The sequence below is a fragment of the Sarcophilus harrisii genome, chromosome 2 (assembly GCF_902635505.1).
Source record: "Sarcophilus harrisii chromosome 2, mSarHar1.11, whole genome shotgun sequence".
Taxonomy (NCBI): domain Eukaryota; kingdom Metazoa; phylum Chordata; class Mammalia; order Dasyuromorphia; family Dasyuridae; genus Sarcophilus; species Sarcophilus harrisii.
The window spans coordinates 347,744,718-347,766,888 of NC_045427.1; the positions used below are offsets into that span (position 1 = coordinate 347,744,718).

Below are 22,171 nucleotides of genomic sequence, written 5' to 3' on the forward strand. Positions count from 1 at the left end.
AAGGTACTTCCCACTCTGCTTCTTTTGGGACTTAGTAAGCATCCACTCTCCTAGAACTGCAAACTCCAAGGTGTTGTCTGGGCCAGCAATTCTTGCTTCCTGAGGGTTACAGGAGATGAGGACACTGCCAGTATATAATTCCTTAAAAACTTATTATTTGTTTCAAAAGAGGGTCTTTCCTTTTCTCCTCACAAATAAAACAAACCAATCACATATGGGGAAAGTTCCAGATCACTTCTGGGAACAATTTTAATTCTTTAACAAAATAATAGGCAAACTTTGGTCCAAGGCAGTTTAGCCTCTAACATCAATTTAGTAGTGGTTTCTTAAAAATCTGGTTCATTCTTTCCACTTCCCTAATGAGGACAGATACCTTAGTATATGGAATTGATACTCAATTTGCAATTTCTCCCCATTATTTCTTATAAAACCTTAGAAGTCAAATATGTTCCTTTATCAGAACCAATAGTTTCTACTAATCCATACTTAGATACAATTTGTTCCAATGTTATTCCACTAAACCCTCTTAAAGCATCAAGGTCAGGGAAAGCTTCCACCTATTCTATAGAATGATCTGCTCTACATCATTTACCCACTAGTATCATTTCATTAAAACCTAACTTGAATATTTTGGAACAAGGTTCCTTTCCGCTGGAGGGACTGTGTTATGGGCCAGAATTCTGAACTTGAAAGAAGAATTCTTACAAGGTGCTAAATTAGTGGAATTGATGAGACAATAGTTATCTAGTTTAGCATGGTGATTAATAGTTCTCTAGTTCAGTACATGTACTTAGTACTTAATATAGTTCTACAAGATTCACACCTATGATAAGAGAGTATATAAGCTCGGACAAACTCAGCCAGGAATGGAGAGGCAGAGAAGACAAAGGACTTGAGGCAGTAGCCTTAGCTCTTGGAGTCAAGGAGACAGAAATTCATTTCCACCTTTGGTCAGGCTCCTGGTGGCAGGCTCTCCTCCTGCATTTCTCCACTGAGACCAAGACTGGTCTGAAAGGCTCTCCAGACAGCTGCTCAGCATCAGGAAGAAGGTAATAAAGAATATGGACTTTAACACCTGGCTATTCTTATGGTAATTACTGAACTGAAAAGAAGGCTGCCCCCAGAGATCCCCAAGAAAACCGAAACAAAGAACATTACAGGACGCCTCCACAATACCTTCTTATTTATATTTAGACATATTACGTATTTTTCAGTTACATTTTGTTCTGCAATTATACGTATCTGTTATATACCAAATTTTCTTAATGTTACTTCTTTAAAGGGAGAAAGCAAGATAAACCTTAAGATTCAGAATATAGGTAATATCTAAATAACTTTGGACCAAATTTCACAAAATTTATAACACATATCCAGCAGGGCTAACAAATGTTAAAGCATAGCTCATGCCATTTTTACAAATTATCCAATATACAATTTAGAAAGCAGCATGTTCTAATTAGGAGATACAAACATATGACCTCTTTAGGTAAGTTACCAGAGAAATAAAAATTTTTAACTTGGAATCAAATCAAATACAGATTTAAATTTCTAATAGTAATACTTATTATTAATGCAAACATATTGCTAAAATCTTACACCAGAATAAACAAGTTTACAATTTTAGCACATACTAGTTAATAGTAATTATCTCATACAATTTCAGAATCAGAATACCAATTTAAATACACATAGCCCCTAAATTTAAGGTGGCAGAAAACTTCCTTTTCAAGTCAAAATTTGGACCTAAGTGTCCAACTGCAGGTTGGTGGCCCAGTGATTAGCCAGAAATTCCCTGGGGGGAGAGGAGGGCATGTCAAAGATGTTGGGGCACCAGTGCAAACCCCAGAAGAATTCAGGCCAATGAGGGACACCACCCTAATCAGGACAGATTTCACAGGCCTCTGTAAGGAAGAAAAGCATGATGAAAAATCTCAGAGAGGGCATTTTTTTCCCCCTTTTTGCAGGTTTTTTTCCCTATAAGCCTTTGATTTAGGCCCTCAGAAGGCTTTTAGTCATGTAAATTAGGTCACTTAAAAATACAATAGAATAATTCAAGTTAGCTGACTGAGGGATAGAGCCAAGCAACTTAAAACTTAGTCTCATAAACTCTAGAATCTATTAAAATGTTTTAGCAGTTCTGTAATTTTAACTATTTCTGCAGACCTAAATTGACCAGTTCTAGGTCCACAGAAATGTCAGTTGTTTTTTTTTTTTGTTTTGTTTTGTTTTGTTTTTGATGTGGCAGTTAAAAACTTTGCCTATGTCAGAACTTTGACCATAGTTCCAAATCGCTCTTCAGAATAGTTGAATCAATTCATAGCTCCACCAACAATATATTAGTGTCCCTATTTTCCCACATTTCCCCCAACACTTATAATTATTTTTTCCTGTCATTTTAGCCAATCTGAGAGGTATGAAGTGGTATCTCAGAGTTGTCTTAATTTGCATTTCTCTAATCAATAGTGATTTAGAGCATTTTTTTCTTTATGGCTTTAAATTCTTCATTTGAAAAATATTTGTTCATATCCTTAGACCTTTCTTTTATCAATTGGAGAATGGCTTATATTCTTATAAATTTGAGCCAATTCTCTCTATATTTTTGAAATGAGGCCTTTATCAGAAACACTAGCTGTAAAATTTCCTCCCTCATCTTCCGGCTTCCTTTCTTCTCTTGACTGCATTGACTCAAATCTAGCCTCAGACACTTAATACTTCTTAGCTGTGTGACCCTGGGCAAGTCACTTAGCCCCCATTGCCTCAGGTGGAAAAAAAAAAGGAAAGAATATATGGGTACTAATGGACAACCAAAAAGGTTGAGAAAATACAAGACGAATCTGGATTGTTAGAGGACATACTTGCAGGAATGAGAGTCTATGAGCTTCATAAATAGGGGGACCATGGTTTAGTTAATCGCTAACCTTTACAATCTAATATAGTAGATTATACACAGAAGGTACTCAGTAAGTATTTTGTGATTTATGGTACCAATTCTCCCCACTTTTTTTTTTTTCTTGGATTGGCTGTCTAGATTTACAGAAGTTTATGCAAAATATATGAAGAACTGATCCAAATTTATGAGAATAACATTAACTTTAAATAGACAAATAGTCATAAGATATGAGAAGACAATTTCAAAGGAAGAAATCAACACTTAATAATCATATAAAAATTCTCTAAATCACTAATAATTTGAGAAATGAAAATTAAAGTAACTTGGAAATTCTACCTCATATCTGTCATATTGACAAAGATGACAAAAACAGAAAGTGATAAATGTAGAAAGGGCTGAATGAAAATAGGCACATTAATGTACTATTGTTGAAATTGTGAGTTGGTCTAGACATTTTTTTGGGGGGGTCACACCTTTTAATAGAAAATACAAAGATCTGACGCAAAACAGCTAGAATAGAAAAAGAGGGGGACATGGCTGAGAGAAGAGGAGGACAGTTACTTGGCAGCTACTTCTTAATGCTTGAGGAGAAATGTGTACATGCCTACCACCACTGACAGATATTGCTCATAAGGCTCCAAGGTGAACTGTTGTTATGGCTTCATGTTTTCCTGCTACATTTTCTTGACTTCTGAGGAGAACACAGCTTCAGGGGAGACTGTAGAATCTATGCAGTTGACCTTCATGGAGATCATAAAGTATCCACCATTGCACAGGAAATTGTGAGCATGGAGAGCCACAACTCAGGACTGGTCTGGCTGAGCCACATTAGCAAAAATCACATTCAGCATCCCAAGGAGCATTGTAGAGGTCATCATACATCCTCAATGGCGGGAATGATGTTTGTCTTCTTCTTGGCCAAGTTGATGAGATCCCAGCCTGATTTATGAGAAAACTCGACAGCCTAGACCAGACCTTCAGAGCCTACAATGTCTGAGACAAGCTAGACCATAGTGCCCGATGCTGCTTTGACCCCAAGTGGGATATAGATCTGATCCATCTCCCCCAGGATGGCAGTGACCAGTTTTGATCAGAAGGGGTTCCAAGCTCTGTTCCCCCATCTTCACCTCACATTCTCCATAGTGACTCTCTTCTGCCCATAGACTGCCTTGTAATGGGCTGAAGCTCGAGTAGATGCACTGAGGTCCCAAGCACGTGAGGCTAAATAATAATTGGACCATACTCTATTAATATATATCCTTGGAGAAAGAATGGCCCCTGCCCACTCTTTGTGCAAGTCCTGATGTGTTGTATAGGAAATGACAATTTTGGTGGGTGGAGGCAGAGAGGCAGAGAGAAAAGAGGAAAGAGAGAGGACTGGCTGACTTCTTGACTCAGCTGCATACATTGCTATCGCGATCCCCCCTTCACCTACAATCCTTCTTCACCTCTACTGAGAATAAAGATTGAAGATTTTCCCTTAACCTGAATTCCTGACTCCGGCTGATTTTAAAATACGTGGTCATCACATTTGGTGCCCAATGTGGGGCTGTTTTTCATTCCCTGTGGCAAAACTGTCCATTCATATCTTTGATAAGGCTCTGGGCACTGAAAAGGCAAATCTTTTCATATCCTCCTTATCCAGAGGGATAGAATAGAAACAATCCTTAATATCTATGACCCAAAGAGGCCATTCTCTAGGCAATTGAGTAGGAGATGGAAGTCCAGGCTGAAGAGTTCCCATAGTTTCCATCTGTTCATTCACCTTTCTTAAATCTGTTAACATCCTCCATTTTCCAGATTTCTTTTTTACAACAAACACTGGGGAATTCCAAGGAGTTAGAGAAGGTTGTAAGTGTCCTGGGTCAAGCTGCTCCTGTACTATATCTAATAAGGCCTGAATTTTATCACTACCTAAGGGCCACTGTTCTATCCACACTGGTGTATCAGTTTTCCATTGGATAGGAACAGGTGAAAGTGTTGGCAGGCCTTCAACAGCAGCCCTGCTTAAAAAACTGAAGTACTCATTTTTAACCCTAATTGCTGTAAAACGTCTCTTCCCAAATCCCCCCAAAACAGGAGTAAAAACTCCTGTTTTGCCTTCAAAAGTCCATCTCTTAGGGGTAGCACTAACTTCAGCTGCTATTGATCCTCCTACACCAGACATGTAGGTGTCTGCCTTAATCTTTGGCCAGTGACTGGGCCAGTTGGCACCTCTAATGACTGTACGATCTGCACCTGTGTCTGCCAATCCTTCTAATGGTAGGCCATTTATATAGATCGTGAGCATAGGTCGGTCAGCTGTTATAGCTGCCCAGTATATTCCTGGATTTTGTGGTCTGGAGTCAGAATTTGGGTGACTATCACCAGGTTGCTTATTAGGATTCTGTATGAATAAACCTGATGCTACTACTTCTCCTGGGTGATGTCACACATAGTCTACTTGTATTAGTGACTGGGGTATTATCTACACATTTCCTAGAGTCCCACATCAGTGTGTGGATGGACACTGTTTTGTAAGTACAAAAAGGAGGTGAAATGGTCAAGCCTACTGTGCCTGGAGGCAAGGGATCCATAGGCTGGAGAGGAACAGATTTCACCTTTCCAGGAGGTATCTCAGTTGTCCCAGCTGCATACAACCTTCTGTCTACATTCTGAGACCCAATGGAAGCCTCTGCCTTCCCCGGCACCACGTTCTTTGGGACCAGGGTATCTTCCTTTCCTCAACAAATAAACACTCTTTCATGTTGATGAGGCTCCACAGTCACTTTATTTTCTCCTTGGAAGCCTTTTCTATATCCAGCTTCTGCCTCGGGGAAGGGTGCCTCTCCCCAGACCACTAGGTGAATGGAATACTCCTTAGCTCCCTTGATCTCCTAAACCACATCCACAGCCTCCAAAGCTGCCTTAGCCCGGGAGCAGCATTAGTCACAACCTCTTCCTTGCTCTCTGACCCGACCCTTCCCCCCCAACCCCGCCTCAGAATCTGAATCCTGTCTTCATGGCATGCGGCTCACTTGGTGGAGGAAAAATTATGGGATTTTTCACCATAAGAAGTGAAAAAGAAACTTGGGAATATAAACTGATGCAGAGTGTACTGAGCAAAACCAGGACAGCGATTTACACAATGATATTATAAGGAAAAACAAATTTGAGACTCAATCTCTAATCAATGAAATTTAAAAACAAAAATCAATTCCAGAGGAATGAAGATGAAACATGTTATTCAGCTATCAGTAGAAAAGTAATACATTCAAAATAAAAAATGAGAAATAAACTTTTGAACCTGACCAACACGAAACCAACATATATATTTGTCAAAAGAATTTTATTTTCCCAAAAATGCATATAGTTTCATTTTTGTGTTCCAAAATTTTCTCCTTTCCAGATCCCCAAGACAGCAAACAATCTGACACAGGTTAAACATATACAATCCTTTTAAATATATTTCCATATTTGTCATGTTGTACATGTAAAATCAGAACAAAAGAGGAAAAACCATTACAAAGAAAAAGCAAATAAATACAAAAAGGTGAAAATAAAATGCTTCGATCCACAATCAGTCTCCATAGTTCTCTCTCTGGATATTCCATTCTATTTTCCACTTCAAGTCTATTAGAATCTGACTCTTTATTTGTAAATATATAAGGATTTTTCTTTTTCTTTTGTTTAGCTGTGGGTTGGGTTGGGAAGAACGAAAACAAGTTCTTATTATTTTTCAAATAATAAAATAAAATTTAAAATATCTTAGTACGTGACTACAATGAAACTACTGTGCCATTTTCATCATGAGTCCTTTGGAATTATCCTTGATCATTGTATTGATCTGAGTATCCAAGACTCACAATTAATTATCATCACTACATTGCTGTTACTATGCACAATGATCTTCTCATTTCACTTTTCACATTGTTGTTTTCTTCTGACTTTATCTTTTGGCCTTTCCTGACGTTGTACTAGCTTTTTATGGTCAAATTCTTTTTCTGGTTGTTTGCTCATTTTGCACACTATTTTTTAACCTTGAATTTTATGTTAAAGTTAGGCTTTACTCTCCTGGGTGTGAGGCACTTTGCCAAACTTCAGGTTTTTGTTTTTTTTTTTTTTTTTTTTTTTCTGCTGTTTTCACAGTTAGTTCTGGAAATATGCAAGTTTTTGGTAGTTCCAATATGTCCTGGGAAAAATATGATCACTGGTCTGGTCTGCACTCTTATTTTTACCAAGAAAGGGCCCCTGGTCCCCTGCAACTGCATGTATTAGCAATTTTCTCCTCTTTGATAATGTGCCCAGAACCCTTTTTCCTGTCTTTCAGCTCTGAACTAGTACTGCAAATGGGCAATAAAGTTGTTAATCAGCACTAGCCATACCCAGTGTCAGTGAAGGGTCCCCTGCAATCTTTTTCTGATCAACTTTTTGACCCCTTTACTCTGAGGAGAGAACTCTCAAAGTTGCTGCTAGCCACTGCTGCATGTTTGGATTGTAGACAGAACTCCATTAGATCTCCTTTCACATGTTACAGACTTCTGCCTATCTTTTAGGGTTTTTAGACTGCAAAAATATCTCACATTGATTTTTTTTTTTTTTTAATAGACTGATCTGAGGCTTTATTTTAAAATTCTTTGGAATGTTGAGAGAGTTCAGCTAGGTGGCTGCCCCTGAAATCTTGGTGTGATTCATGGAGTTATTTCCATTATGGTTTCTTCTTTCTTCATTTTGACATGCCCCAAATTATCAGGTGCAGGAATTGATGTAGTTCATCAAGGCCTGTTGGTAATATGAGTGGAAGGCTTTCATAGACTTTATCAATATTGGACAATAATTTGACAGTGAAATGGAGATTTGTGTAAGAAGATATAAGTGGTGGGCATACTGGGATTCTCATAATGTACCTCATTTGAATTTAGGTTACATAGTTTTTTGTTTTTTCTTTTTTGCTGAGGCAATTGAGGTTCACACAGATAGAAATATTAAAGTGTCTGAGATCACATTTGAACTCGGGTCCTCCTGAATTCAGGGCTGGTTCTCTATCCACTGCACCACCTAGCTTCCCCTCCCCCTTTTAAAAAAGAGATTGGCCCTGACAAATGAAAATTAATCCTGATTGGTGGACATTTAGTGAGGAGACAAGAAGTATTCACCTTCTGCTGAGAATGTGGCTTGATCATAATAAAACTGAGCTTCTCTAGCAACCTGGACAAGGAAATCCATCTCCATACACACCACTCTGGTTGGTTTTCTCTTTCTTGAGCTGGGCTACCTTAAAGTCTAATGGAGGGATACAAGGATCCGGGCTCCTTTCCCCAAGATAAGAACTCACCCAGACTGGATTCTATTTACACTCTAAACAGAAATTAAGTATTCTGATTGGATAGGGTCCCACCCAAGATTGAAGAGCAGGTTCCTTGAGGGTTAGGATAATTGCCTTAATCAGTCATGTCCTTCAGAAACTGGCTAGGAGTTTGCCTTAATGGGAAAATTGAGGAGAAAAGCCTGGATTCCATTTTAATATTTGGTTATTAATATAGTAATAAAATAATAATTTCTCTCACCAGGCACAACCAAGCAGTGGTCTGCATAGGGCTACATTTTATCTGGGTGTAAAAGACATTTTGACACTCTTCTTTCCATTTCTGTGGCCTGATGTAATAAAAAGGAACTGTTCTTCTACACTGGTTAGTTGAGGCTGATAAGGGAAAAGTGAAAGTAACAATTGTGTAGGCTGAGGATATGAAGAAGCTATAGCCTTGGTTGCCCAGTTTTGCCAATTATGTGCAATTTCATCATGTACAATTAGATAAGCAGCATATATTTTTTTTCTCTCAATAGTATTTATTTTTCCAAATACATGTAAAGATATTTTTCAATATTCATTTTTGTAAAATTTTGGGTTCAATCCCTCCCTGGCCTCCTCCCTCTTCAAGACAGCAAATACTCTGATATACATTAAATATCTGCAGTCCTTTTAAACATATTTCCATATTTGTCATGTTGTATAAGAAAAATCATACCAAAAGAGGGGAAAAAAAAACCACAAGAAAGAAAAAAACAAACAAAAAGAAGGTCAAAATACTCTGCTTTGATCCACATTCACTTTTCAGAGTTCTCTTTCCAGATATAGATGGTATTTTCCATCCCATCTATTGAAATTGTCTTGAATCACTGCATTGTTGAGAAGAGCTGAGTCCATAATAGTTGACCATCATATAGTCTTGTTACTATGTACAATGTTCTCCTTACTACTATGTACCATATATGTACAATTGTCATTTAGTGAGACTTTCCTTAATTAACTAGAATTTGGAGTTTTATAAAACATTATGTAACTGTGCTCAGTTGCTTCTGTATATTGTATACTTAATTTATTCTACCAATTGATCTCTGTTTTTCAACCAGTGGACAATCATTTTAATGATTTGTTGGAAATAGGCCTCCTTCCTTCTTTCCTTCTTTCATTCAGTTTTATTGATTTCACCTTTAAATTTTAGGATTTCAAATTTGGTGTTTAATTGGGGATTTTTAACTTATTCTTTTTTTCATTTTTAAATTGCTTACCTAATTTATTAGTCTGCTCTTTCTCTATTTTGTTGATGTAAGTATTTAGAGATATAAATTTTCCTCTGATTATCACTTTTGTTGCACCCCATAGGTTTTTTTGTGGATGTATTTCTTTAGTATTTTATTTTTCCCCAGTTAAATGTAAACAAAATAACCTTCATTTTAAAAAGCTTTAGGGGTTTTGTGCATTTGCTTTCAGAGATTCTTCTAGAGACCTTCAAGTTTTCAGTTCTTCCAAGGTGGTTTTAAGTGGAAGTATTTATTACTAGTCTCTTGGCCTGTGCTCTGGTCTGTGAGTAATCCCAAAGACACTTTTTTTTTTTTTTTTTGGTCTTGGAATCTTAAGGAGGATCTCTACTCAACTATAGCCACAAGCTCTGATGTGCTAGTCCTACTCTTCATTTTGGGACTGCCACCCAGGGCTGTGCTGTGGATCCAAGTATGGGCAAAGCAACAGAATCCTGGCCTTCCCCCCTGCCTCCCACTCCCCCTGTGTCAACAAAGAGACCCCTGGCATCTCCTTCTGAACAATTATCCAATCCCTTTACCATATGTGGATTGAGAACTCTGAAAACAGTCACTATTTTGCTGAGTCAGTGATCCCAAGGCCTGCTGCTTGTTTTCAGGGACCCAATCTATGTTGGCATGACCTGCCCAGATCTGTGCTCTACTCTCATCCTAGTGCAACAGACCTTTTCTGCTGACCTTCTCAGTTGTTCTGGGCTGGATAATTGTTTCACCTTGTCGTTTTGTAGGTTCTGCCACTTCAGAATTTGTTTCAAGGCATTATTTAAAATTGTTTAGGGAGTGGGAGAGTTGGGGGAAAGCTAAGAGAAGTCCCTGATTTTTCTCCAACATCTTGGCTCTGCCCCCTTCTCCTATTCCATAGATTTTGATATATTGTTTCATTACTTACATTCTCTTTAATTAAATTATTTCTTCTTTCTATGACATTCTTTAACCTCTTCATTCCTTAAGATTGTTATTTAGCCTTCAATTAATCTTTATTAAATATAAATTTTATTGTATCATGTTCTGAAAAGGATGCATTTAAAATTTCCACATTTAACTATAAAGTTTTTATCCCCTAACAGATGATGAATTTTTATAATGGCAGCAATATAAAAAAATGAGAAAAAATGTATTTCTTTCTATTTCTATTTACTTCTCTCCAAATATATATCATACCTAGCTTATCTAGGGGAAGTTGCCCACTATCATGGTTTTATTATCTATTTCCATTTATTTTGCTTTTCCTTAAAAATTTGGATGTTATAGCATTTGGTGTAAATAGATTTAATATTGATATTACATCATTCTCTATGGTACCTTTTTATCATAATGTAGTTTTCTTGTTTATTTGTTTAATTAAATGTATTTTAGTTTTAACTTTGCTTGAGATTGTAATGTTATACTTGCTTTTTTTTTTTTTTTTTTTGCATTGGCTGAAACATAATTATGTATGCCCTTTATGTTTACTTTATGTGTATCTCATTTTTAAATGTGTTTCTCATAAACAACATATCATCGGATTCTGTTTTTTAATCCATTCTGCTATCCATTTCCATTTTATGAGTGAGTTTGTCCCATTCAAAATTATAATTACTGATTGTACATTTCCTTCCATCTTATTTTCATCACTGTTTATCCTTTCCTCCATCCTATTTTCATCACTGTTTATCTTCTCCATTTTTTTACCCTATTCCTACCTAAACATTTAACTTCTAATCACTGCTTCCCTAATCCTTATCCCTTCTAAGAATTCCTTCCTATTTCTTGATCTGCACATCCTTCTAAGCATCTCTGTATAATTCTATCTTCTTATCCTCCTATTTCTCTTTAAGTTTAGAAGACTTTTATACTCTTCTAGAGGTATGTGTGATTCTTTCTTTAACCCAGTTCTAATGAGAATGAAGTTCTAATGCTATTAGTCATTCACTTCTTCCTGTATTCCTAGTAATGGTTCTTCTATTCATGTCTCATTTGTATGAGATAAAAGCTTTATTTTACCTTTCCCTATCCAATTTTATTTTTTTAGAATCATCAGATTATATTCAACTTAACCCCAAGCCTTCTATGTATACTTTTTCAAAATACCCAAGCAATGATAACATATATGAGTGACATAACAGTTTTTCACATAAGAATTAATGTTTTTTAACCTTATTAAGTTCCTTAAAATTGATCTATAATATTTACCTTCCCAGAAAGGGTCCCACATGTGCAAAAATGTTTGTGGCAGCCCTTTTTGTAGGCTAGAAACTGGAAATTGAATGGATGTCCATCAATTAGAGAATGGCTGAATAAACTGTGGTATATGAATGTTATGGAATATTATTATTATGTAAGAAATGACTAGCAAGATGATTTCAGAGAGGTGGGGACATGACTTTCTTCAACAATGAGATGATTTAAATCACTTCCAATTGTTCAGTAATGAAGAGAATCAGCTACACTCAGAAAAAAAAAAAAAACATTGGGAAATGAGTGTGAACCACAACATAGTATTTCCACTCTTTCTGTTGTTGTTTGCTTGCATTTTTGTTTTCTTCCTCAAGTTTTTTTTCTTTCTAGATCCTATTTTTCTTGTTCAACAAGATAACTATAAAAATGTATGCATATATGAGATTTAACATATACTTTAACATATTTAACATGTATTGGACTATCTACCATCTAGAGGAGGGAATGGGGGAAAGGAGGGGAAAAGTTGGAACAGAAGATTTTGCAAAGGTCAATGTTGAAAAATCACCCATGTATATCTTTTGTAAATAAAAAGGTATAATTAAAAAAAATTACCTGCACATGTTTCGCTGGAGTCTAATAGGTCAAGTTTTCACTTTCATCTTTTCTTCACAAAAACTAAAAGTTTTTTTTAGCTCATTAAATATTTATTTCCCCCTCTATTCAGGATAACATGCAACTTCACTGAAGAAGTTATTTTTGGTTGCAAGCCCAGTTCCTTTGCTCTTGGAAATTTATTGTTTCATTACCTTCAGTCTTTTAACATTGAAGCTACTGAATCCTATGTTATGCCAACAACTAAGGATCCACAGTGTTTAAATTTTTTTTCCTAGTTGCTTGTAATATTATCTCTTTGAACTGGGAGCTTTGAAACTTTGTTATGCTGTTCCTATGAGTTTTCATCTTGGGATCTCTTTCAGGTGGTAATAAATGGATTTTCTTTTCTATTTCTATATTTCCCTCATTTTTAAAACTCCAGGGCAATTTTCCATAATAATCTCTTGAAGTATATAGTATGTAGAATCTTTTTTGATTATAACTTTAAAATAATACAATGATTCTTATATTGTTTTTCCTCAATCTGTTTTCCAGATCAGTTATTTCTCTAATGAGATGTTTCTTATTCTCTTCTTTTTATTTCATTTTATTATTTTTTGAGGTCTTAAGATGTCATTAAGTTCCACTTGCCCAATTTTATTTTTTTAAGGAGTTATTTTCTTCTGTAAGTTTTTGGATCTCTTTTTTGATTAACTTTTTTTTCACAGTTTTCACAATTTTCTCTTGTTATTTTTCTCTTATTATCCCCCCTAATTTTTTTCAACCTCTCTCATTTGATTTTTAAAGTTCTTTTTAAACTTTCAAAAACCCTTTTTTGGTTTTGTGACTATTTTGGTTTTTTCTTTGAGATATTAGTAGGTGTTTTAACTTTATTTTCTTCTTCTGAGTTTGAACCTATATTTTCTCTGTCACTATAGTATTTATCTATGTTTGAGTCTTTTCTCTTTTGCTTATTCAGATTTTAAAAGTGGCTTATTTCTTGGGTTAAATTTGTGTTAAAGTCAGATTCTATTTCTGAAGTGTGGAGAATAATATCTCAAGCTTCAGGTTGTTTGTACTATGGTTTTCTGAGCTCTACCTAGGGGCTGAAATCAGGCATCCCTCTTCATTTCTGAGGCATAATAGGGCCTCTTGTAACACTGACCCCTCCCACATCTTCAAGCTATAGTTCACCTCTCTATCCTGAAACCAAAACCAGGGACTCCCTGAGTGTCCTCAGCCAGTATAGTCCCTACCCTCTGTGACTGCACTCACCAACATGTGCTTATTCTTCTTTATCCAGAACCTGGGACTCTCTCTGTCAGATCAGCATACTTAAGGCCAGCGGTGCAATTTTCCTTTTGATTTACTAACCCCTGAATTATCTCTGTATGTGGTGAAAGTTCCTGAAGCTGAGGCTACCACCTGACATAATTGCCCTTCTGGCTTGTTTTTTGTTGATTTGTTGGTAACTGCCCAGAGCTATTTGTACTTCAATTGAATCAAACCTTCTCTAACTTCTCTTCTTCCAGTCTTTCCTAATTTCCAATTTGTCTTAGGTGGTGATATGCTTTACCCTGACTTGTAATTATTTCTGAGGCTCAAAGTTTATTTTAAGGCATTATTTTACATTGTTGTGGGGGAATTTAGGAGAACCAGGTAATTTTGTGCCTTATTCCATGATCTGACCGGAATCCTCCCTGGATTTTTTCAAAAGTGTTTTCAATCTATTGATAATGTCATATTTTTTTTATTTTCTTAACACGTCTATTATATTTTTAGTATTCCTTATGCTGAATCAACCCTCCATTCCTGGTACAAATCCAACCTGGTTATAGTGTATAATCTTTCTTACTTGAATGATCATTATATCTTGCCTCTTTTGTGTGGTTTTCTTGTGGTCATATACAACTGTTGCAGCCACTTTCTTTTCTCTTTTTACTCTTTTTAACTCTTTGTAGTATGGTTTCCATTCTCATCATTCAACTGAAACTGCTTTCACCAATTTATTAATGATCTCTTAATTATTAATTCTAAATGAGTTTTTTTCAATGCTAAGTTGATTCAGGGTTTGGATCCCAGACGAAAAATTTCCCTAGAGAGCTCTGGTTAATTTCTCACTGAGGGACCTTTTTCCTTCCCCCCTCTTCCCCCACCCCCCTCCAGAAGGCTGTTTCCAGAAGTGACTCCTGCTTTCAATTCATTTTCAGTTTATTTCTGTTTTTTTTTTTTTTTCAGTAGAAATTATTGAAAGTCTCTTATTTCATTGAAGATTCACCACCTCCCCTGAAAGATGCCTTCCAGAGTATGGTATTCCAGACCCTCTGTTTCTTTATTGTAGAATCTGTCAGCTCCTTGGTAATCCTGAGTGTTTTTCCTTGATATTTGAATTGTTTGTGTCTGGAAACTTGCAATATTTTTTCCTTGAGATTGTAGTTCTGAAGGTTTGCAACAATGTTCCTTGGGGTTTTCTTTGTGGGATCTCTTTCTGAAGTTGAATTCATTTTCTTCTGAGCTTGGATAAGGTTCAGGGTATTGTTTTGATTTTTTAATTTAAGGATTGATAATTGCCCCAGGGATTGGGGGAATTTAGATTTGGATTTTTTAGGCTCCTTTCTCCCTAGGATAGGAGTTCCTCCCAAAGAGGGGAATTTAAGATTGTTTTATTCCCCTGGGGGAAGTTTTAGGTTTGCCCCAGAGTTTGGAGAAGTTTAGGGTTAAATTAGGTTTGCTTCTGAGACTGGGAAAATTTGGAATTGTCCTAGGGATTGGAGAAGTTTAAGTTTCAGCTTGGTTCATTCCATGCAATGAGGTGGTCTACAGTTAAGTTTTGGATTTTTCAGAAGTCATGGCAGAAGATGGGTTTCAATAATATTAAGATGCCTGCAGGTTCTTTCTTGGATAGAGTTTTGATAGCATGGGACTAAGGGATATTCCCAATAATTACAGAAATGAATAAATGGTAAGGAATTAAGATATGTGACATCTGACATTAATCTGTAGCAAATTCAAATGATAATTTGTTTTTAGCTCATTCAGTTCTTATCATCATTGAAAAAATATAATGAATAGAATAATGAAAAAGTTTTATTTCTATATCTTATAGTTTTCTCTGTGCTTTTGTAAAATGTAAGATTTTCAAAGGTAAAATGCAACCAGCCAGGAAAAAAAAAAGGAAAAATCTATAGTCAAAGAGTTTTGAATGCTGGGAAAGATTAATGAAGCTTTATACTTGAAGCAGTTATCTCTTGTTTATATCTTGAAGCAGAACTAATTTCCTCTTTAGGCTTTCAGTAGGACATTGGATTATAAGAAAAGAAGAAAAAACCTCAGCAAGATACAATTCTTCTTCCTATCAATTTAGCCTTTGCCATGTTGGAATTACAGAAATAAAGTCATATAATAAAAACTCACAGAACTGCTAAATTCATTTGAGTAAATGTTGGAGATTAAGGAGTATGAAGCTTAATCATTTTCACCTAGCATCATATGTTGAAATTTCTTAGTGAGTTTTGGGGTACTACTCTATAGAATTTGATTTAGCGAAAACATAAGAATAAAATTTTGTAAAAATTTTAGGGATAAATAGCAGTTAGGTATTGTTTTCTCTGTATATTTATAGACCTATTATTTTAATGTTATAAAGGGAGACAATTATCTTGAAAGTAGTTCCAGAATGATGAAAAATAAATAGGCATATGATTTGCATTTCATAGCCACCTCTGACTATAAAAAGAGAAAATAAATTTAAAATTAGAAACCTCCTGAGTCTCACTCACCCCAGTTGAGCATTTAATATTTTTCCAGTTAGTTAGATCAGACTTAATTTGTGTGGAAAGTGTTTTGTAGTTTTTCTCATAAAGTTTCTGATTTTCCCTTGGCAGATAGATTCCTAAATATGTTATACTATCACTCACCCCAGTTGAGAGATCTTCTGTGACACCCCCAACTCAGAAAACCCTCACTCTCTAATGCTATCTCATCTCAGATCAGATTTTCAAAGAAAAGTTCTGGGAAAAAGATGCTGGAAATATGCAGGGAAACATGTTACACTCCACTGTTGTAGAAATTTATTACCTGTGTAATCTTAAGTAAATTAGCTTATCTATTTGCTTCAGTTTTCTAGTCAATTTGATCTTTAGAGAAAAATAATAATGATATCCACGGCTATTATGAGCATCAAAATGATATAGTGACTGTGAAGTGTTTTACACAGTGATTGGCATATGGCAGGCACTATGTAGATGTTGACTATTATAATTATTATTTCTTTAATTGAATATAATTACTCCATACTTGATAATTCCAATGTGGATTTTAGATGTGATTAATATAAAATGCCAAAGGTAATAAAATTAATGATTTCTATATAGAGCAATTTGAAATACATTTGGCTGAATTGATTTTATCTTATTGGTAGTAAGTTTTGTTTCATGTCCCACACTAGATGCCCCAAAAGGACTCTTCTAGCTTTGAATCTATACTACAGGCTTCTCCCTGGAACTGCCTTTTAAAATGCCATTACAATGACTATAATGATTACCAGTTTTGTCTGTCTTTTCCTTATTCCCTCATCCTCAACTCCCATTATGGTGGGTTTAATTTTCTTTGTTTGCCCAACAGCAGATTTGACAGACAATCATGATCTAGTTAGGGCTGAGTATATAATTTTTTTTGATTAAAACTTTATTTTCAAAACATATGCATGGATAATTTTTATTTTTTTTTTATTTTTTTTTATTTAATAGCCTTTTATTTACAGGATTTATACATGGGTAACTTTACAGCATTAACAATTGCCAAACCTCTTGTTCCAATTTTTCACCTCTTACCCCCCTCCCTAAGATGGCAGGATGACCAGTAGATGTTAAATATATTAAAATATAACTTAGATACACAATAAGTATACATGACCAAAACATTGTTTTGCTGTACAAAAGAATCAGACTCTGAATTATTGTACAATTAGCTTGTGAAGAAATCAAAAATGCATGTGTGCATAAATATAGGATTGAATTTAATGTATGGTTTTAGTCATCTCCCAGGTTATTTTTCTGGGCATAGCTAGCTCAGTTCATTACTGCTCCATTAGAAATGATTTGGTTGATCTCGTTGCTGAGGTGGCTGATCCATCAGAACTGGTCATCATCTAGTATTGTTGTTGAAGTATATAATGATCTCCTGGTCTGCTCATTTCCTCAGCATCAGTTCGTGTAAGTCTCTCCAGGCCTTTCTGAAATCATCCTGTTGGTCATTTCTTACAGAACAGTAATATTCCATAATTTTCATATACCACAATTTATTCAGCCATTCTCCAACTGATGGACATCCATTCAGTTTCCAGTTTCTAGCCACTACAAAAGGGCTGCCACAAACATTCGTGCACATACAGGTCCCTTTCCCTTCTTTATAATCTCTTTGGGATATAATCCCAGTAGTAACACTGCTGGATCAAAGGGTATGCACAGTTTGATAACTTTTTGAGCATAGTTCAAACTACTCTCAAAATGGTTGGACTCGTTCACAACTCCACCAACAATGCATCAATGTCCCAGTTTTTCCGCATCCCCTCCAACAATCATCATTATTTTTTCCTGTCATCTTAGCCAATCTGACAGGTGTGTAGTAGTGTCTTAGAGTTGTCTTAATTTGCATTTCTCTGATTAATAATGACTTGGAGCATCTTTCTATGACTAAAATAGTTTCAATTTCTTCATCTGAAATTGTCTGTTCATATCCTGACCATTTTCAATTGGAGAATGGCTTGATTTTTATAAATTAGAGTTAATTCTCTATATATTTTGGAAATGAGGGCCTTTATCAGAACCTTTGACTGTAAAAATATTTTCCCAGTTTATGCTTCCCTTCTAATCTTGTCTGCATTAGTTTTGTTTGTACAAAAACTTTTCAGTTTGGTATAATCAATTTTCTTTTGTGATCAGTAATGATCTCTAGTTCTCTTTGGTCATAAAGACCTTCCCCTTCCACAGGTCTGAGAGGTAAACTATCCTGTGTTCTCTAATTTATTAATAATTTCATTCTTTATGCTAGGTCATGAACCCATTTTGACCTTATCTTGGTGTACAGCGTTAAGTATGGATCAATGCCTAGTTTCTGCCATATTAGTTTCCAATTTTCCACAATTTTTATCAAACAGTAAGTTCTTATCCCAAAAGCTGGGATCTTTGGGTTTGTCAAGACTAGGTTGCTATATTGTTGACTGTTTTGTCCCTTGAACCCAATCTATTCCACTGATCAACTAATCTATTCCTTAGCCAATACCAAATAGTTTTGGTAACTGCTGCTCTATAATATAATTTTAGATCTGGTACAGCTAAGCCACCATCATTTGATTTTTTTCATTAATTCCCTTGAAATTCTTGACCTTTTGTTTTCCATATGAACTTTGTTGTTATTTTTCTAGGTCATTAAAATAGTTTTTGGGAGTCTGATTGGTATGGCGCTAAATAAATAGATTAGTTTAGGTAATATTGTCATCTTTATTATATTTGCTCGCCCTATCCAAGAGCATTTAATATTTTTCAATTGGTTAGATCAGACTTAATTTGTGTGAAAAGTGGTCTGTAATTTTGCTCATAAAGTTTCTGATTTTCCTTGGCAGATAGATTCCTAAATATTTTATATTATCAGTAGTTACTTTAAATGGAATTTCTCTTTGTAACTCTGACTGTTGGATTTTGTTAGTGATATATAAGAATGCTGATGACTTATGTGGGTTTATTTTATAACCACAACTTTGCTAAAGTTGTGGATTATTTCTAATAACTTTTGCTAGAATCTCTGGGGTTCTCAAGTATACCATCATGTCATCGAGCAAGAGTGATAATTTGGCTTCCTCATTGCCTATTCTTATTCCTTTAATCTCTTTCTCAGCTCTTATCTATAGCTAGCGTTTCTAATACAATATTAAATAGTAATGGTGATAGTGGCAACCTTGTTTCACTCCAGATCTTATTGGGAATGGTTGCAGTTTGTCTCCATTACATATGATGCTTACTGATGGTTTTAAATAGATGCTGCTGATTATTTTAAGGAAAAGTCCATTTATTCCTATCTCTCAAGTGTTTTTAATAGGAATGGATGTTGGATTTTATCAAATGCTTTTTCTGCATCTATTGAGATGATCATATGGTTTTGTTAATTTGGTTATTAACATGGCCAATTATATTGATAGTTTTCCTAATATTGAACCACCTGCATTCCTGGTATAAATCCTACTTGATCATAGTGTATTATCTTGGAGATGATTTTCTAGTCTTTTGCTAATATCTTATTTAGATTTTAGCATCAATATTCATTAGGAGATTGGTCTATAATTTTCTTTCTCTGTTTTCAGCCTACCTGGTTTGGGTATCAGTACCATGTCTGTAGTCATAGAAGGAATTTGGTAGGACTCCTTCATTCCCTATTTTATCAAATAATTTATATAGCATTAGGCCAGTTGTTCTTTAAATGTTTGGTAAAATTCATTAAATCCATCTGGTCCTAGAGTTTTCTTAGGGAGTTGTTTAATTGCCTGTTCTATTTCTTTTTCTGAAATGGGACTATTCAACAATTACTTCCTCCTCTGTTAATCTGGGAAGTCTATATTTTTTGGAGGTAGTCATCCATTTCACTTAGGTTATCAAATTTATTGGCATAAAGTTGAGCAAAATAACTCCTTATTATTTCTCTAATTTCCTCTTCCTTGGTGGAAAGTTCTCCTTTTCATTTTAAGACTACTAATTTCATTTCCTCCCTCCTTTTTTTAATCAGATTTACAAAGGCTTATCTATTTTATTGGCTTTTCATAGAACCAACTCTTAGTTTTATTAATTAGTTCAATAGATTTTTACTTTCAATATTTTTAATTTCTCCTTTTAATTTTAAATTTCAATTTAGTATTTGATTGGGGGTTTTTAATTTGGTCCTTTTTTAGTTTTTTTAGTTGCAAGCCCAATTCATTAATCTTTTCTTTCTCTGTTTTATTCAAGTAAGCCTCTAAGGATATAAAATTCCCTCTTATTACCGCTTTGCTGCATCCCACAAATTTTGGTATGATGTCTCATCATTGTCATTATCTTAGTGAAATTAATTGTATCTATAATTTGCTGCTTCACTAATCATTCTTTAAGATGAGATTGTTTAGTTTCCAATTACTTTTTGGTCTATTTCCCCTAATTTTTTGTTGAATGTAGTTTTATTGCATCATGATCTGAAAGAAAGCATTTACTATTTCTGCTTTCTTGCATTTAATTTGAGTCTTTATGTCCTAATATATGGTCAATTTTTGAATAGGTTCCATGAACTGCTGAGAAGAAAGTATATTCCTTCTATCTCCATTCAATTTTCTCCAAGATCAATATACCTAATTTTCTAATATTCTGTTTACTTCTTTAATTTCTTTCTTATTTGTTTTGTGGTTTGATTTGTCTAATTCTGAGGTGCAGGTTGAGATCTCCTACTATTACAGTTTTGTTGTCTATTTCTTCTTGCAACTCTCTTAACTTCTCCTTTAGGAAGCTAGGTGCCATACCACTTGGTGCATATATGTTTAATATTGATATTGCTTCGTTGTTTATGCTACCCTTTAAGGATGTAGTTTCCTTCCTTATCTCTTTTAATTAGATCCAATTTTACTTTTGTGATCTGAGATAGGATAGGCTACCCTCTTTTGACTTCACCTGAGCATAATAGATTTTGCTCAGCCTTTTACCTTTACTCATATGTATCCCCTGCTTTAAATGTTTCTCTTAAACAACATATATGAGGGTTCGACTTTTGATCCAGTCTGCTATCTGCCTCCTCTTTTGGGAGTTCATCCCATTCACATTTACGGTTAAATTACTAAATCTGTATTCCTGATCTAATAACCCCCAGATTGTGCTTTACTTATTCTTGCCTCCCCCAGCCCTCTTTCCCCAAACTTATGTACCCCTCTTGTTCACGATACTTATCCTCTTTATAATCCCTCCCTCCCCCTTTGAGTCTTTCCCCTTTCTTCCCTTATTACTCTTTTCTTTCCCTTTTCCTCTCCCCGTTTTAATGAGCGAGAGAGAATTTTCTCTAAAACAAATGTCAATTATTTTTCCTTTGAGCCAACTCTGATGAGAGTAAGATTCACACAATGTTCCTCCCCTCTCTAAATTCCCTCAGAATGATAAGTTTCCTTAGCCTCTTTGTGGGATGTGGTTTCCCTCTTTTATCCCTCCTTCCCACCTTATTCTGCCATCATCCCTTTTCCATATCTACTTCCCTTTTTTTTTATGTTATATCAGTACTATCAAATTTTACATGTATTTTTTTGTATATCACAACAGAAATACAATTCTCAAGAGTTATTTTACCTTTTCTGCATCTCTTGAGTTCTTTCTTGGAGATCAAATTTTTGTTTAGTTCTGGTTTTCTTCAGAAACAAATGGAATTCATTTATTTCATTAAATGTCCATCTTCTTCCCTGGAAGAAAATGCTCAACTAGCTGGGTAGTTTATTCTTGGCTGCATCCACGTTCTTGTGCCTTTCGAATATCATATTCCAGGCCTTCTTTCCTTTAATGTAGAGGCAGCCAGATCTTGGGTGATCCTTATTGTGGCACCTCGAGTATTTAAATGGTTTTGGCTGCTTGTAAAATTTTTCCTTAATCTGATAGTTCTGAAATTTTGCCACAATATTCCATGGGGTTTTATTTTAGGGTTTCTTTCAGAAGGTGTTCGATGAATTCTTTCAATGCCTATTTTACCTTCTGATTCTATACATCTGGGCAGTTCTCTTTGATGATTTCTTGTAAAATAGTATCTAGGCTCTTTTTTTTCATCATAGTTTTCGGAAGTCAATAATCCTCAGATTATCTCTCTAGATCTATTTTCCAAGTCTGTCATTTACAAGTAGATAATTCATGGTTTTCCAGTTTGTCATTTTTGGTTTTGCTTGACTGATTCTTGCTGTCT

At 35.2% G+C, this 22,171-nt stretch overlaps 1 pseudogene; it reads right to left on the reverse strand.

Annotated features, from left to right (window-relative positions):
- Positions 1 to 3,465: 3,465 nt before the first annotated feature.
- LOC100930396 lies at positions 3,466 to 12,249 on the reverse strand (annotated as a pseudogene).
- Between the last annotated feature and the right edge of the window lie 9,922 nt (positions 12,250 to 22,171).